The sequence below is a fragment of the Lepisma saccharinum genome, chromosome 20 (assembly GCF_977018435.1).
Source record: "Lepisma saccharinum chromosome 20, izLepSacc3.1, whole genome shotgun sequence".
Classification (NCBI taxonomy): domain Eukaryota; kingdom Metazoa; phylum Arthropoda; class Insecta; order Zygentoma; family Lepismatidae; genus Lepisma; species Lepisma saccharinum.
In genome coordinates, this window is record NC_139248.1 from 63,944,091 (window position 1) to 63,962,234 (window position 18,144).

Sequence of the window (18,144 nt, forward strand, 5' to 3'; positions counted from 1 at the left end):
TTATGTACTTTGTCACTTTGTAATGCTCCTCGTTTGGCTACAATAATTTTTTTTTAAAGTGTTCCCGGACTTTTGTTACATGCTGTATTGTTTTATTGAAGTTTAATGAATAATTTCAAATCAGACGTGTATATATTTTAAAATATACACGTGTTATTAATACAAAGCATACAATTAATGGAAGTATCATGATAACAAATGCTGAGAAAGTTTCGACATGGTGGTTTCTGTCATCCATTGCGACATCACCTCGATCAACCAAGAGTAGTAGAAAGCGACTCAAGTGAATGCAAACACCAGGATAGCATCTTTCTCAAGCACACTGACCCAGAGCTGTCTCTGGAAGCGCAACGATCTTTTCTCCAACCGCAACTCTTTCCCCTCTCCTCCCCATCCTTAATTTCCAGGCACCAGCCCCCCCCCCCTTCCCCCAGGATGAAAACGCCTCCTTCAGCACTTTCCGCGAGTAATGAGCGTAATATATCAAATAGGTTGTAATTAGATTATGATGGAAGGGAATATTGATACGTTGTCTGAAGATTCATAACTCTTCCCTCTCTGGACGTCACAGCTCCACTCAAACCCTCTCCATAAATCATGTTAATTGCCTACGGAAGGCTGCGGTCCCCCAGCCCCCCAGACAAGGGAAGGGGTACATTTATATTCATAATTGCAGGGAGGAGTGGATTTTAAGAAGGGTGAAAACATTCGTTTGTCCCCGGGAGAAATATGAATGCCCGAGTATCATTTGTCCCTGTCGCAGTTTATATGTCATTTACGGAGCGGCGGGGTATGCACAGTATTGGCAGCGTAGAGGAATTTAAGTTGGGCTCATCTAAGTAAACAGCGTTGTAATATAATTGGTCGCAAGAACGAAGCTGATTCGTCTCCCAAGTTGCTGACGTGCAGAGATGGAAATAAATATTTCGCCAAAGCTCTCTCTTCTCTCGTCTGTTTTTATTTCATCTTCCTCAATCTTCTTTCATTCTCTCTCTTCCTTCTCTCCCTCTCTTTTTCTCCTATGTCTTTCTCTTTCTCTCCCTCTCTCCTTATTTTTCTTCTTGTTCTCCCTTTCTGTCCTTTTTATTTATCTCCTATTTCATCTCATTTTCTCTCCCTCTCTCTTATATCTTTCTTTCTCTCCCTCTCTCTTATATCTTTCTTTTCTCTCCCTCTCTCCTATATATTTCTTTTCTCTCCCACTCTCCTATATCTTTCTTTTCTCTACCTCTCTCTTATGTCTTTCTTTTCTCTCCCTCTCTCCTATATCTTTCTTTTCTCTCCCTCTCTCTTATATCTTTCATTTCTCTCTCTCTCTCTCTCTTTTCTCTCTCCGCTCTTTCGATTTATACCACACTGAGGATGTCTCGATTCAGGCTCTGTGGAAATTCCATTGAAAATTGTCTCGATTGGGGATGTGTTCTGTGAACCGGTTTGCTAAAGATTTGAGGTTGTCCTAACTCAGGATCTCTTCTTGACTGCAGCCCTAGAGTGGGAGTGACTCATGGGGGGGGGGGGGGAATTCCACCGCTTGAACATGCACATCCACGCGTAGCAATGGAATGATATGATTCCTAACCTAACCTAACCTAACCTATACTCCACGAGGCCTTAAAAAGATCGCTTCGCTGGCTTGCAGCAGACGACAATATGGGGGGGGGGTGTCTGCGAGAACCAATCAGGTCCGCGAATGAACGAGCCCGGTTGCCACAGCTAGCTCGCTGCACCCTTCTGGAAGGGTGAATGACCTCTGCCTCTTGCTACCTCGGCCTGTTTGTTCGGCTGAGGAGCAGACGACACGAGAGTATCGGCAACAGTGTGCGAGTGACGTCTGCTGTTAGCCCGCGAAGCGCTCTTTCTAAGGCCTCCTGCAGTATAACCTAATTTTGTCTTTCAAGGTAATTTGGACTATGATCTCCCCTTGCTCCTAAAGGTCGAAATTCTTCAAGAAACCGGTCTTACCCCCTCCCTTCCCTTAGGCAATTAAAGGGCATCGTCAATCCGGGCAAATTCCACCGACACATCAAATCTGTGAGAAACACATCCCGAATCGAAACACTTTTCAAAGAGATCCTGAATCAGGACATCCTGGATGTGGACGTCACCGCTCTTTCATTGTTCATTTTCATCTCTCTTTCCTTTATCTTTCTCTCCTCGTTATTTTTCTTCCTTCTCCTCCTCTATCTTCTTTCATCTCTCCTTCCCTTTTCTCTCCCTCTCTCTTATTTCTCTCTCCTTTCTCTCCCTCTCTCTTTCTCTTTTCTCTCTCCGCTCCTTCATTGTTTTTCATCTCTCTTTCCTTCTCTTTCTCTCTTCATTGTTTTTCTTCCTTCTCTCCCTCTGTCCTCTATCATCTCTCCATCCTTTTTATCTCCCTCTCTCTTATTTCTCTCTCCTTTCTCTCCTTCTCTCCGTTCTTTCATTGCTCTATTTCATCTCTCTTTCCTTTCTTTTTCTCTCCCTGATTCTTTCTTTCTCTTTCTTCTCTTCCTCTTCTTTTGTTTTGCTCCAATTTAATCTCTCTGCTTTCTTTCTCTCTCTCTCCCTCACTCATTCTTCCTTCGTATGCCTGACCTCTCTCTCTCTCCTCTCTTCTAATATTCTCCTATTTCATCACTCTCATCTTTCTTTATCTGTAACTCCTCTCTCTCTCTCTCTCTCTCTCTCTCTCTCACTTCTTTCTTCTTATGCCTCTCACTCTCCCTCACTCTTCTCTCCTATATTTATCTTATTTTATCTGCTCTTTCTCTCTCTCTCTCTCTCTCTCTCTCTCTCTCTGTCTCCCCCTCTCTCTCTCTCTCTTCATTTCTTCCTGTGACACCTCCTCTCTCTTTCTCACCCTGCATCTCATCTGTATTTCTTCCTCTATATTTCCCTCCTTTCTCCCTTCATTATTATCTTTCTAAGGAAGAGCCCTTTCTCTCTCTCTCTCTCTCTCTCTCTCTCTCTCTCTCTCTCTCTCTCTCTCTCTCTCTCTCTCTCTCTCTCTCTCTCTCTCTCTCTCTCTCTCTCTCTCTCTCTCTCTCTGTTAAGCTAATATTCGCAATAGCTTAAGAGGTTTATGTAGCCACGAAATTATTGCAAATATCTCAACAGCGATAGCAAACTACACGAACATTCACCTAGTGCTCTAGAAGGAAATCCAAGCAGATGTAATTTTCCAGAATGTGAAATAGCATAGCGGTTCCTTTAAATGAGAGGAAATTTCGTAAAATGGTTTGCTGGCGTCGGTCCAGCCGAGCCTTATCGGCCAGGACTGAGGCATAGGGATCAACCCTCTAACTCTAAGATTCTTAAGGAGCTTTCAGACCAAAGTCGACAAGTGGAATGTGTCGCCCGGAAGCGATTGATTGATTCGCTTTATTTTACTTCGCATTTTGTGCCACTTCTGGCCAATTTGCGAAGATGGAGATGAGTGATGATATTGATGAATGGACACTCACAAACATCCACGACCAGGCCGGGATTCGAACCCGGGATCCCTGGCGTCGTAGCGCGATGTGCTAACCACCCCGCCACGGGGACCGGCGCCCGGAAACGAATCTTCATTAATCAATGCAAGCTTTCGAACCGATGCGACACAAGTTGCACCTGTCGCTCGGACTGGGTCGTTTTGTCTGTACCGTGTCGCCTCGGTCTGTTGATTGTGTAAAGTCCACTTTATGCACAGTAAGGCTAATCGGGACTGGACCTACAGTTTAAAGTGGGATCGGAACCAGTATGTGCCTCCACCTTGATTACAAGCCGACGACGCTACCACTGCGCCATCGGGAGGCCCATCTTCTGTTTGTGAATGCTTGCTCGTGAACTAAGGTAGACGTACCGCATTAGCAAAGGCCGTCCTTTTTTTCTTAAAATCTGTCACGATTTTTTTTTACGTAAAACGGGACGACAAAATCTCTCTTCTTTGCGACAATGAAATAACGGCATAAAAGTATAATATTTATTTATTTAATTAGTTTTCCAAAATAAGTATTTATGATGGAACAGTTTTTATATTAAAATGTGTACTCTTCGCAACATCTTATTTGACCGCCCCGAAAGAATTCTAAATCCTGAATTCGTAAACTTGGCAACATTGCTCTTCGACGCCAGCCAACTTTGAGTTGGTTCCTCCAACAGACGAAGAACGCTGCGGTGAAATGTTTCCAATTTCGCACATTCCATGAACGTAGAAACTATAACCCGCTATTATAATACACAATCAAAGAGCAATAGTAAATTCGATAAAGAACCTTGAGGAATTCTTATGGAGAGGTTTGAAACACCGAACATAGTTAATTCTCCACCTGAAGGAAATCGCCATCAAGTTTGTGCAGAAAGAAGCAAATGTATGAGGAGTTTATGCGACATTTCATTTACGATGCCCTGCATAATATCGAACAGTTATCAAAAAATAATATTTTTCATGATTTGTCAAGAAAATGTGCTTGGAACGCAGGAAGGTGGATGTTTCCGCAAAACGTCAGGTGTTTTTAAGGATATAATGTCAGTAAGTTAATATAGAGCAGTTGGTCAGACGCTGCTATCTACATTTTTCATGAAGCATGAAAGGTCGCGGGGTCAAATCCCACCTTTTCCCCTTTTTTAGATGAACAGAGACCGTTGATATTAAAAAGAATTATCCGATGCACACTTTGACCTTGAGGGACGCTTTTTCCTCTTAGAAGCTACTGATCGACATGATTTAAGATTTAAACCATTTTCTTTTAGCCATTCTTCATAAGTTGTGTTAACACACACATTATGACTAATTCGCATATCACATACATGTAATCAGGATGCTGTAGGTAATGCTACAGTGTGTCCCACGAACGGCGCAACTGGGAATTAAGAGTGGCGTTACTTTGTAACCGAAACCTGTACATACATAGGTCATACACCAAATGTTAGCCCTGTCCAAGTAGATATTTTTAAACATAGAAACAACAAACGGGGTGCAGTGTTGTTCATGCAGTGTTGCCAAATGTAAGTGAAAGTGTAAATTTATTTTTCCACAAAGCATGGAAAATTGCATGTCAAACATTCGTACGGAAATTTGGACGTCAATTTCCACCTTGGGTAGGTGGACTATTTCGCCATCTATAGTTCAGAGAAGAAAACCGATCGTTTTCGCGTATAGCCAATCCTGAAATGCCTCGTAAAGGCGTACCGATCCAAATGGGTGTTTTAAAAAAAATGAGGTACAGTGGCAACACTGTTGATGTTTGAAGGCAACAAAAGGTGTGTTTAGTGATGGTCTATGACATGGAAATACTGGAAACAGGAAAAAAAGAAAATGAAAATTATGGTGAAAAAAGTGTTACTTACCTACTCCTGGCAACCATGCAATGCGATAAGAGCGCGCACCGAACGAGAACAAAAGAATCAGTTTGTTGTGTACTCAGAACTGTTTGAGCCGTCCATTTCGCATTGTTCGTAGGAGAAGATTAGAATTGTTCTGTGAAATGAAGTACTCTTTGGAAGAGAGGGTGTTCATTGTGGAACATTATTTTTGTTCAAAATCGTACGCTAGTGTAAAAACTGTGTTTCGCGAGAAATATTCGAATAACAGTGTTCCAGAAAATTCGACGATATATCGACTTGTTTCCAGATTTCGTGAAACAGGATCAGTTAATGACAAACCCTACCACAGACAACCACCAGTTTTGACACAAGGTGTGCTGCAGGATGTGGAGCAGAGAATATCACACTCTCCCAGGAAATCTGTTCGTAAACTTGCTGCACAGTCAGGTGTATCAAAAACAACAACTCACCGAGCATTAAAACAATTGCACCTACGTGCATATAAGGTACAGGCTGTGCAAGAACTGAAGGAAGCAGACAAAAGTGCACGTGTAAGATACTGCCAGTGGTTTAGAAATTTTATTAGAGACAATGGTGTGAATATTTTGGATAAGGTTTTTTTCACGGATGAAGCATGGTTCCACTTAAATGGATATGTCAACAGTCAAAATTCTCGACACTGGTCAAGTAACAATCCCCATTTGTTACACGAACAATCACTTCATCCACAAAAGATCCGTATTGGTGCACGATTTCGCGGAGAAAAATAATCGGTCCATTCTTTTTCAACACAACAGTTGACGGAATAGTTTATCGTGACCTTATCACACAGTTTATTTCTCTGTTGGAACGTGATGAACGTGATTGTTGGTTTCAACAAGACTCCGCAACATGTCACACGTCTAATGAAACTTTAGACATGTTGGCAGCGTTTTTTGGCGATCACATTATAAGCAAAAACTTATGGCCCAGTCGCTCCCCGGATCTGACGTCTCCAGATTTTTTTCTGTGGGGTTATTTGAAACAAACAGTTTACATTAATAACCCAAGAACACTTGATGATCTAAAAATAAACATTTGCACAGCCATTAACAATATAAACCAATCAACCTTGCTAAACTTGCTTCCAACATGATAAAACGTGTTGATGAATGCCTCAGGGAATTAGGTTGTCATTTTCAACATCTTTTGTAAAGCTACACTGCCTGTTACGCGCATTGCATGGTTGCCAGGAGTAGGTAAGTAACACTTTTTTCACCATAATTTTCATTTTCTTTTTTTCCTGTTTCCAGTATTTCCATGTCATACACCATCTCTAAACATACCTTTGGTTGCCTTCAAACATCAACAGTGTTGCCACTGTACCTCATTTTTTTTAAAAACACCCATTTGGATCGGTACGCCTTTACGAGGCATTTCAGGATTGGCTATACGCGAAAACGATCGGTTTTCTTCTCTGAACTATAGATGGCGAAATAGTCCACCTACCCAAGGTGGAAATTGACGTCCAAATTTCCGTACGAATGTTTGACATGCAATTTTCCATGCTTTGTGGAAAAATAAATTTACACTTTCACTTACATTTGGCAACACTGCATGAACAACACTGCACCCCGTTTGTTGTTTCTATGTTTAAAAATATCTACTTGGACAGGGCTAACATTTGGTGTATGACTTATGTATGTACAGGTTTCGGTTACAAAGTAACGCCACTCTTAATTCCCAGTTGCGCCGTTCGTGGGACACTATTTAAGATACAGTATGTAACAATCTTATTCGTACACACGGATTTTCAAAGAAAATGCTTTAATATCTGAAAGGAAATACACCCTTTTGAAATTGTTTCTTTACAATTCAATAACTAATATCATTAGGAACATAAAATCTTACCCAAATTCTGTATAACCAATGACAATAATAAATTAAACTAAACTGAAAGAGAAACATGCCATTTTTTGTACAACTTCTCTATTCGTACACTTAATAATATAAAAGAAAAAAGTATATTCAGAGCAAATTGACTGACAGTTCTAATACTTTGATGCTTATCCTTTGGCTTTAATTACTGCTTGACACCTGTTCTTCATAGAATTAAACAGTTTCCGACATGTTTCAGAGCTTATTTTATTCCACTCGGCTTGCACAACAGTTTTCAACTCTTGTTTGGACTTGACGCCTGCTTTATGGACTCGCCTCTTCAAAATTGCCCATAAATGCTCAATGGGATTTAAGTCTGGACTTTGAGCTGGTGTTTGCAGTACTTTGGGCACATTGCATATTAGCCAATTCATGTTAACTTATGCTTACTGTCATTGTTTGTTGGAATCTGTAGATAGGCGGCATGTCCATTTTTTGGTCACTCTGTTTACATTGTTCTACAATATGTCCACATAGACATATGCATCCATGACACCATCAATAAACTGGATGGTACCAACACCTTTGGACGACATGCAGCCCCAAATCATTAGTGACTAGCGGAGTGGAAGTTATGAAATGTCATCTTTTTTCTGACATCTGGGCATTTTCCGCAATATTAGGTGTATTGTCTCGTCATATTTTGTCACTTCTTTCATTTTTGGTAATATTCTTGAGTCTTTTCACCAAGATGAACATAGGCCTATATATATATATATCTCGCAGGATTGCAATTTACGAGCAAAAGACATTTTAGGACATTCTATAGGTCATATACCTATATTTTTTAGGTCATCAACTTCCGCTCCCTATTAATGACCCACCACCGTGTTTAACTGTTGGAACTGTGTTAATGTGATCATTTTCTTTATTTGATTTTCTGCAGACCCTATTTATCCCATCTGACCCGTATATATTAATCTTGGACTCGTCTGACCATATGACACTATACCAAAATTCCTGGTCCTTGTGGATGTGCTCTTTCGCGAATGAAAGTATATTCCTGCGATTCACCTTATTTACATACGGCCTCTTTCGTGGTATTCTGCCATGATATCCATGTACGAATAACAATGTTGCATGAAACAGCGTGTTTTTCTCTTTTCACACAAATTATATGCTCTGTTTATACACTTTGAACACACATTTTTTATGACATTTGTTGGTGAAACCTTCATTAACATTAATTTCCAGGTACATATGAAAATGATTATATTTACTAGTAGATATGACATTTTTTCCTCGGAAATTCTATGTGTACGAATAACAATGTTACATACTGTATGTATTGTTTATGTTCTTCATTGTCACCTAAAATATTTATTATTTCTATATACTAACACACACACAAGCAGGGGAGACTTTAATGAGTTCATATTGCTAAGAATGGTAATGTTATGTTCGTTCCTTCGTAATGAATGTTGTTAATCCCCTCAGCTCCATATTCCGATGCGTCTTAAAGTAATATCAAATCGCCAATTAACGTAAGTAAATGGCTATTGCAACGGAGCCGATGTGATAAAAAAAAACTACTAACAACTGTTTATATAGTAACAAACAAAATGCAAAAACCGAGAATGATCGTTAATTCGCTACTGCTTTGTATCCAAAATACTTGTCTTATTTCAACAGAAAGTATTATATCTAACAAACTTTCTACTAAATTCGCAATGTTGAAAACAACCATCATATTAGCTCTTCGTAACTTGATTCTGGGCATTCCACGTGACTTCTCCCTACCGTTGAAATAGCTTCCGCAAATGCTGAATCTCTTTCCTTCCACCTCGTGAAATACAGAGACCATGGATAAATTACCAGCAAGATGGATAAACTTTACGCCAGATTACACTCCTGGAAATAAGCCTGCCTTGAAGGAGAATCGAACCCACGCCCACCGTCGTCAGAATCAAGCACGCTACCTCTTCTCACATTAGTTGCCGGTTTGAAGAAACCAATGCACACGTGATGTTATTACAATTTTAAAGTGTAAAGGTATTCAGCAAAAATCGATAAAAGGGAAGGATGGTGAACTTTTCTATTGGTGTTTCGTCTTATTTTGTAAATGTTGCGTAAATGCTGTGTTTTTGAACAAACAATCGTTTAGTTACGAAGTATTTTCTTGTTTGTTTAAAGTAGGATTTCGAAAGCGAAAATGAGGCAGTTGAACCAGCATCCTGTTGCTAAGGAACTTCAACCTTCGCAAGGACTGTAGAAAGAGAGGGAGGGAAAGAGATATTCAATTTCTGAAATATAAAATATGTGTGAAATTAAAACAATGATTTTTTTAAGTGCATATTAACGACCTGGGTCATTGTACTTCAGGCTTTGTGCTAAATACATAAGCATTTTTAACAAGATTTACTTTTAATGTCATTTTTTGCAAATGATTTTTTTATCACCCTGTCTCTGAACCGCCCATCGCAATTTTTCATCAGGCATTAGTACACACTCTGAGCCACCTACATATAAAATTGGGGAAAAATTGAAGGGGGGGCATTGCATGAAATTCGCTCTTGAAGTTAGTCATTTATTTTTCTAAAAAAATACATAAAACTATATATAAAAATACATGTTTATTGATGCATTCATCTGAAACGTTAATTAGATGAAAGCTTATACTATTGTGAACAAAAGAAAACAAACTTGAAGTTTCTACGGAAAACCCGAGGGAAGATACGATCGTTTATAACCTAATGCGTGTCACTCAAAGTGGAGCCGCTTGTGGCGTACACGGAGATCTTAAAAAGCGCGTAACTTCTGAACCCCTTGACCAATTTTAAAAAAAGTTGTCATTTTTGTAATCAGCATCAAAAGTTCTATACGCATACCGAATTTCATCAAAATCGGGGATGGTGGGTGACATTTTCACAAAATTCTGGATGATTTGACATGGAATGACCCACCTACAAAGTATGATAAACCTACTTTCGTGGTGGAAAACGTCATTTTCGAAATATGAACCTGATATTTATGTATAATAAAATGGGAATGTGGCTATATATTATCCCTCAGCTAGGAAAATTTACGTAAGTCGCCGACTTCCTTCCAACATATTCAATGGCTATAATGTTTAATCCTACAAGCTGTTCCCAGCTATCTTAAAGGCTCTAAGCCCCGCGACAAGTTAAGTTTGCAGCAACTTTTCGCCCATGTAGACCCAAACGTGCGCGCAGAATATAGTTCCGCTGCAAAACTGCCGATTTTCTCAATGTCTGTGATATGAACAGCTCGGCGGCCGTGGCAAGACTCGCACGGGAGATGCTGAGCGCCGTTCTCGCGCGGTTTAATACATAAAAACTGCTGCAAACTTAACCTGTCGCGGGGTATAGCAAACATCCCCACGTAAGACTTTTCACTTCACACTACACTACAGAAATGTGTTTGTCTTCATCCTTCGAACAGAGTGCTTATAATAGCGTGAGCAGTATGGTGTAGGGGAATCGTATTAGCTTGTAGACTGGAAGGTCATGGGTTCGAAACTCTTCTTTGCAGAAACTTTTTTCAGGAATATAATCGGCCTTGGATGAGAGTACCTGTCAACATTGATTGATATTTATGTAATTTACATCCATTCTGAAAGACATTTGAATCGTAGTAAGCAAGATGCAACGTGTAATGCTCAAAAACACGTGAAAAGTTTCAAACGTTGAATAGCATAAAATTTGTGGTTGCATCATGAAAAATCCGACTTACATTTTTGGTCCGCAATGAAGATCACAAAGAACAAAGAACTTACTGCTTGTATATACATTTATATTGTTGTTTTAAGTCAACTTTATGCACAGATAGGCTAATCGGGACTGCACCTACAGTTTGAACTGGAATCCGAACCGCTTTACAATGTGCCTCAACCGGGTATTGGACCCTTTGATCACAATTTGCAACACACTGTTTAAGAACAGGTATGACTATGAGATATAAATTCTTGATGTGTGTTAACATTACTTATGGCATCTGAAATAAAAGGTGTTGCCTAAAATTTTGCCAATCATTGAGCAGAACTTGTGATAAGTACTGCGGGGAAAAAAATCAAGCGAGCTGAGGAGACGCATTCCTCGAGGAATGGATAAATACATAAAGTTATTTATTATAATCTTATATTACATTATTTCAACACTTCGTACTCGGTAAATAACAAGAAACGGCATAGGGTGGGATTTGAACCTACGATGTTTCGTTCTTCACGAAAAAGTATAACAGGGTGACTGTCGAACCGACTGCTCCATAAGATTACTAACGTGACGTTTTGTAAATCACGCTGAATTTCAATGACAACAAACATGTTCCGAAGTTCCGAACCATTTCTCGTCACAGATCAAGGAAAGGACGCACTTTGCAGAATCGCCTAAAATTGTGAGAAATTTGCCTCTTTGCATTCAAATGTGACGACAATTCTCTCCAGGTGGAGGAGAACCTATTCAGTGTTTCAAACTGCACATAGATTTTCCTATTTTCGATTTCAGAACGAAGAATCCTATTTTTTTTCTACAAGGTGGGCCATAAGTCAGTTGTCACTATCAATCGTTAGACTTTGTTTTGCCTAGCGTAGTGGAAGTAAGTTGTGAACTTGACTAGTGCGTATTACCCAGCATTCTTATATTGGGTAATACGCACTAGTCAAGTTCACAACTGACTTCCACTACGATAGGCAAAACAAAGTCTAACGATTGCTAGTGACAACTGACTTATGGCCCACCCGGTACATCTGCTTGAGATTTTTGTTTAATTATGTATTGTATTACTGTATTTGGGTTTGAAACTTCATGGAATGTGAAAGAGTTTTAAAATATCACAAGATTTTTTTTTTTTGAAAGAAGAATTATTTCATTGGCTCTGAGGTGCTATGTTGCCAAATTTACGAATTCAGGACTTTCAATTTTTCAGGACAGACAATTAAGATGTTGCGAAGATTTTTTCTTCAGGAAATTATCAAAAATGTCCTGTTTTGTTGTTTTAAAAGTCTGGCCACCTTATCGTACTGAAATAGTTCGTGTCGCTAGTCTCTTTGGTGTGAACTCCCGCTGTCCCTGTCGCTTAATCTCACTTAATTTATTCGACAGGGACGCGCATACCAAGCAGACAGATAATATCGAAAAAATACAGCATTATTGCGTACTTGTACCGTGAGAACTTAATCTCGAAGGAAATGAGCATCTACTATACATATATTTTTCTGTTTGGTATAAGAGACGACAAAAGCGTTAACGTAGCATATGCAAACGCACGAGAGAAACAGGGATCGGGTGAAACATCAGCTTATATAAATGGTCGTGCCAGAAAAGACAGTCATTTTCCCGCAGAGGACACCAGATGGCAGCAGCTGACGGAGATAAATTGCTCATCTCTGATCTCGTGCGTCGTTATCAAGAACTCGTCTCCCACTTTTCCCCACTCAGTTCCCTTACCCTAAAAAAAAGAGGGGAGGAGGGTGGGTTGAAGATGAAGTGATTGATGAAGCTGGAATAAAGGTGAATATTGAAAGCACAACGAAAGGCGGAGTGTACAAAAAGTGAAGGGAAGAGGGGAGGGGGTGAAATGTTCTTCTGGTAACAAGAATGCACAGGTAATGGGTACGTCTGATATAGATTCGTGTGAGTATCGCATCCTCTCGCTCCTCATCAACGGTTAGAAGGAACAGGGTACTTCCAAAGTAGTGTTCACTTTTCTTCGTTTATTTACAAACTGAAGCAAACCACATATACGAAGAGCCAGGTTGTAGCATATAAGCAATTAGCTTTTTGTACCTAATAGTATACATTCTTCTCATTTGTACAGTGTTTTATTTTTGTTATTATGCCGCTGAACGCGAACCGTGCAGCGAATGGAATCACGTCCCTTGCCGGCATGCGTAAACGTGAGACGCACAGATTCATTTTAATTAAAATATTTCACAATTACAAGTAAAGTAACCATGTACTTTTGTCACAGAAGATGCTGGAAATGTGTTTCCTTGTACTGCCACACATTTTTCACATATTTTGAGGCAGTTCCCTCACACTTCTGCACGAGTATGTTTTCAGATATGAATCGTACACAAATATTATTTGTTCTAAACTGTTGGGGCATTGCAACAGCACTATTAACACTTATCAGTTTATCACTTATCACCTTATCAATTTACACAGAAGCGAATATAAATCCTCCTTCAATACGAAATATTCATGGGCATCGCCAGTAATTTTTGTAGGGGTCAGGCTATCGATAAAACTTGATTAGTAGAAATAATAACAATAATTATAATTGTTATTTTACAACAATAACTTTTATAAATAATAAAACTAAACCAATGTTATTCCAAATGTATTATTTTTATTACATAAATTATGAGACTTTTCCATTCGATCCAACACATGAGCACAACTATTTTTATATTATTTTATTTTCTGAGATTTCATACAGTTAGTGTGCTGCAATTCTCAATTATTGTACGTATCTTGTTATTAACTTGAACACATCTCCTTCACAAAAGGACTTTAAAAGTTAGGGGATAATTTTACCCATGTTGTGTGAGCTTGATATTTTTGATACTGTGGAACCATTTATTGTTTCGCTGAAATGGAAGAAGATGAAAATATAACCAAGTTTCTGTATTTTACACTAAATTATTTCAATCTAATGAAGATTTTCTTTGTTTTTATGTTTAAATGCTAACTAAATGAACTTTATTTCTATTATTGTCGGCCTCCGTTGGCGGAGTGGTTAGCACATCGCGCTACGACGCCAGGGGTCCCGGGTTCGAATCCTGGCCTGAGCATGGATGTTTGTGAGTGTCTATTCATCAATTTCATCATATCATCACTCATCCCCATCCTCGCAAATTAGCCAAAAGTGGCACAAAAAGCGAAGTAAAATAAAGCAAATCTATTGCAGTGTTGCGCAATGAGCTTATGGAAGAGAAACTTGACGTAATCCTGGCTTATAAAGATACCAAATCCACTTGCATCAAATTTTAGCAAGTTTTTCACAACTTGTGTGAAAACCATTCTGTTTTAAAAGTTTTATTCGTTTATAACATGTTTCTTTTTTTCTTGATTAAAGCACTGTTTTAAACATTTAAAATGTGTTTAACCCTAAAATGTTTAAAACATTTAAAATGTGTTTAACCCTAAAATGTTTAAAACATTTAAAATGTGTTTAACCCTAATCTGTTTAAAACATTTAAAATGTGTTTAACCCTAACCTGTTTAAAACATTTAAAATGTGTTTAACCCTAAAATGTTTAAAACATTTAAAATGTGTTCAACCCTAACCTGTTTAAGACATTTAAAATGTGTTTAACCCTAATATGTTTAAAACATTTAAAATGTGTTTAACCCTAACCTGTTTAAAACATTTAAAATGTGTTTAACCCTAACCTGTTTAAAGCATTTAAAATGTGTTTAACCCTAACCTGTTTAAAACATTTAAAATGTGTTTAACCCTAACCTGTTTAAAGCATGTAAAATGTGTTTAACCCTAACCTGTTTAAAACATTTAAAATGTGTTTAACCCTAACCTGTTTAAAACATTTAAAATGTGTTTAACCCTAACCTGTTTAAAACGTTTAAAATGTGATTAACCCTAACCTGTTTAAAACATTTAAAATGTGTTTAACCCTAACCTGTTTAAAACCTTTAAGATGTGTTTAACCCTAACCTGTTTAAAACATTTAAAATGTGTTTAACCCTAGCCTGTTTAAAACATTTAAAATGTGTTTAACCCTAGCCTGTTTAAAACATTTAAAATGTGTTTAACCCTAGCCTGTTTAAAACATTTAAAATGTGTTTAACCCTAACCTGTTTAAAACATTTCAAATGTGTTTAAACCTAACCTGTTTAAAACATTTCAAATGTGTTTAACCCTAACCTGTTTAAAACATTTAAAATGTGTTTAACCCTAACTTACGCGTGCCTTACGAAAAACGCACTTACCTGAGGGAAGGTGAACTCACAGGCACACATTTTTCTTTATTATTAAATTTCAAGAAACCATTATGTTATTGAATCAGTGCTTCCTTTATTGATTGTATATCTGCAGTTATTTATTAATTATACAATTATAAAAAATATCATCATTAATAAGAAATAATACCCAATTATTGCACGAGTGTCACACATATTTTACTTCACTAAAACTCACAAAAAACGTAATAATTTTTCATTAATACTTTTTTGTTTATAGAGGTATAGTTGTTAATTAAGTATAATAATTACCAAAATTACCACCATTACAACCAATAGTGCACTTTCACTTGCATGAGTGTCTCGAATAACACGCATTCAAGATGGCGCCTTATAGACCCACCTAGTGCATTTTACCTTCTACTTACATTACAGTTATACAGGATGTACACAAATGAATATCGGAGTTTTAAACTTGTATATTTTCTATGCTATACACATTACAAATATGAACCATGTAACGACCGCCATGTTAGGCAGATTTTCTGTCGTATATTGGCATTTATCTCATTCTTATACTTTCAAGTTAAGAACTTGGATTAAATTATTTATACTTAATTATTTTCATAATTCATGTACACATTTACGTTTTATCTTATGTTATAATATTATTCGCGTATTTTTGCAACATTTATTCAGAATTTATAGGCTAATAATTATCCCAAATAATATATGCAACGTTTTCATTGTTTTCAAATCCAAAATGGCTAGGATTATTTCTATCTTTCACGCAGATTTTGTTGTTTAAGCACATGTTAAATACATTTCTTCTTAATATCGATTTTTGTTCAACAATGTAAAAGATTGAAGTAATTTGTCTTCGTTATTAACTAAATCTTTATTTAATCATTTTTTATGTACGAGGGTGGTTCAGCATGCTCCGCCCCTGACCCATTTCCATTGATAGTAGAGACCTGTAATTTTATATGTAACATTGTTCATTCTTTAGACTAACATCCACAAAGTTTCAAGAATTTACAACAATTTCTCTCTTTGTTACACGTTGGTGATCAGTAAGAAGTGTAGCCACATGTGATACAATGGAAAAATCTGAGGTCCGAGCAGTGATAAAATATTTACTCAAGAAAAATCTAACACCGAAAGACATCCATGCAGATATGGTGGGAACTCTTGGAGACTCTAGCCCCTCATATGATCCAGTGAAGAGATGGTGCCGTGAATTTAAATGTGGCAGACCTGTGAAGATGAGCATGGTGGTGGCTCATCTGCAACGGTGACCACAGCAGAAATGATTACAAAAGTGCATGGCATGATTTTGGCAGACCGGCGAGTGACTGTCCGCCATATAGCAGACACATGATGCATCTCAACTGGCAGTGTGCATTCAATTTTTCATCATCATTTGTTAATGGAAAAAATCTCTGCACATTGGGTCCCGAGAATGCTGACGGTCAACCAAAAGAGGACACGTCGTGTGACAAGTCAGAACCTGTTGCGGACAATAAAGGCTGACAAGCCAAAGTTTCTGAAGAGATTTGTTACAATGGATGAAACGTGGGTTCATCACTTCGATCCCGAAAGTAAACGCCAAAGCATGCAATGGAAACACCCCCAAAGAAATTCAAGGTTCAACCATCAAAGGGCAGAGTGATGGCATCTGTGTTCTGGGATGCAGAAGGAATCCTTTTGATAGATTATCTCCAACAGGGAAAGACAATCACAGGTGTTTATTTTGCAACCCTAATTGAAGAATTACGTACTGCCATCAAGGAGAAACGCCGCGGAATGTTCGCCCGTGGCGTGTTGTTCCATTGTGACAATGCTCCCGCCCACACCTACCAAGTTGCGGTGGCTGCAATTCATGCAGCAGGGTTTGAAATTGTCCCTTATGCCCCTTATTCTCCAGATCTGGCCCCCAGTGACTTCCACCTGTTCCCGAACATGAAGAAACACCTTTGTGGAAAACATTTTGCCAGTGATTCCGAGGTTATGGATGTCGTGAATGCTTGGTTGCAGGACCAACCAAAAGATTTTTTTTCTGCTGGGATTGAAGCACTGTAAGGCCGATTGGAAAAGTGTGTTAATGTTGCAGGGGACTATGTTGAAAAGTGACAGTGATTTGGTTTTCCTACGAGGGTTCCTTCTATGTCAGGGGCGGAGCATGCTGAACCACCCTCGTACAAGAGCAAATATGAATTATTTGATAAAATAAGTTTAGTTATTTCTATATAGTTTAATATTGTAGTATTATAGCAAAGTATTTCTCCCTCCTTTTCAATAAAATATCGTTTTACTATTGGCTTTTTATGTTAGGAGTGGGGGAACCACGCTACGTGTTTTTGGCGATGTAAAAACTTCCACGTTGGCATTTTTAATTGTTGCCAACCTGAACTTTAGCTTACTATTGCTCATTAACATTGATCTGTTATATAAATTATCAGTTTTTCTTGTGTTATTTTATGTTATGAGTTTGTATTATTGTAAGATAGAACAATCTGTTATGCTGCACCTCGCGCTTGAGGTAGGCAGTTGAGGTCTTGCAATTAACTGTGAAGGTGGTGCGCGGTCTCTCGTGTTAAATAAGTTGCTTATCACTGCCTACGAGCGTGCATGACCCAACAAATTATAATTTTAACTTGTGCGAATCAGTATGTACGCCCGGATTCGTGATTAAAGATTTGGTACATTTTAATTATAAAGAATTTGAACTTTATTTACTGTCACGTGTTGCAATTCGGTGGTTTCCTTCCTGGAGGAAGGGTGGATCGTCTTAATCCCGATCCCTGGGTGAGAACTGGTGCTCCCAACTGACCAGCCGGAGCAAGGAGCGGTGTGTTGCCAATTCGGATCTCCATACCCTGGAGTTACGAGTGGTAGCACGTTGCAACCATATATGAAATGAAAGAATAACTCACCAAGTTTTCATAAACTGCATTACAAGTGTTCAATGTGGGAACCATTCGTGATACGGCACACATGCAGCCGTTCCGACGCTATCCACCTTCTCGCCTGATACACGCGACCGTCCAGAACTTTTACA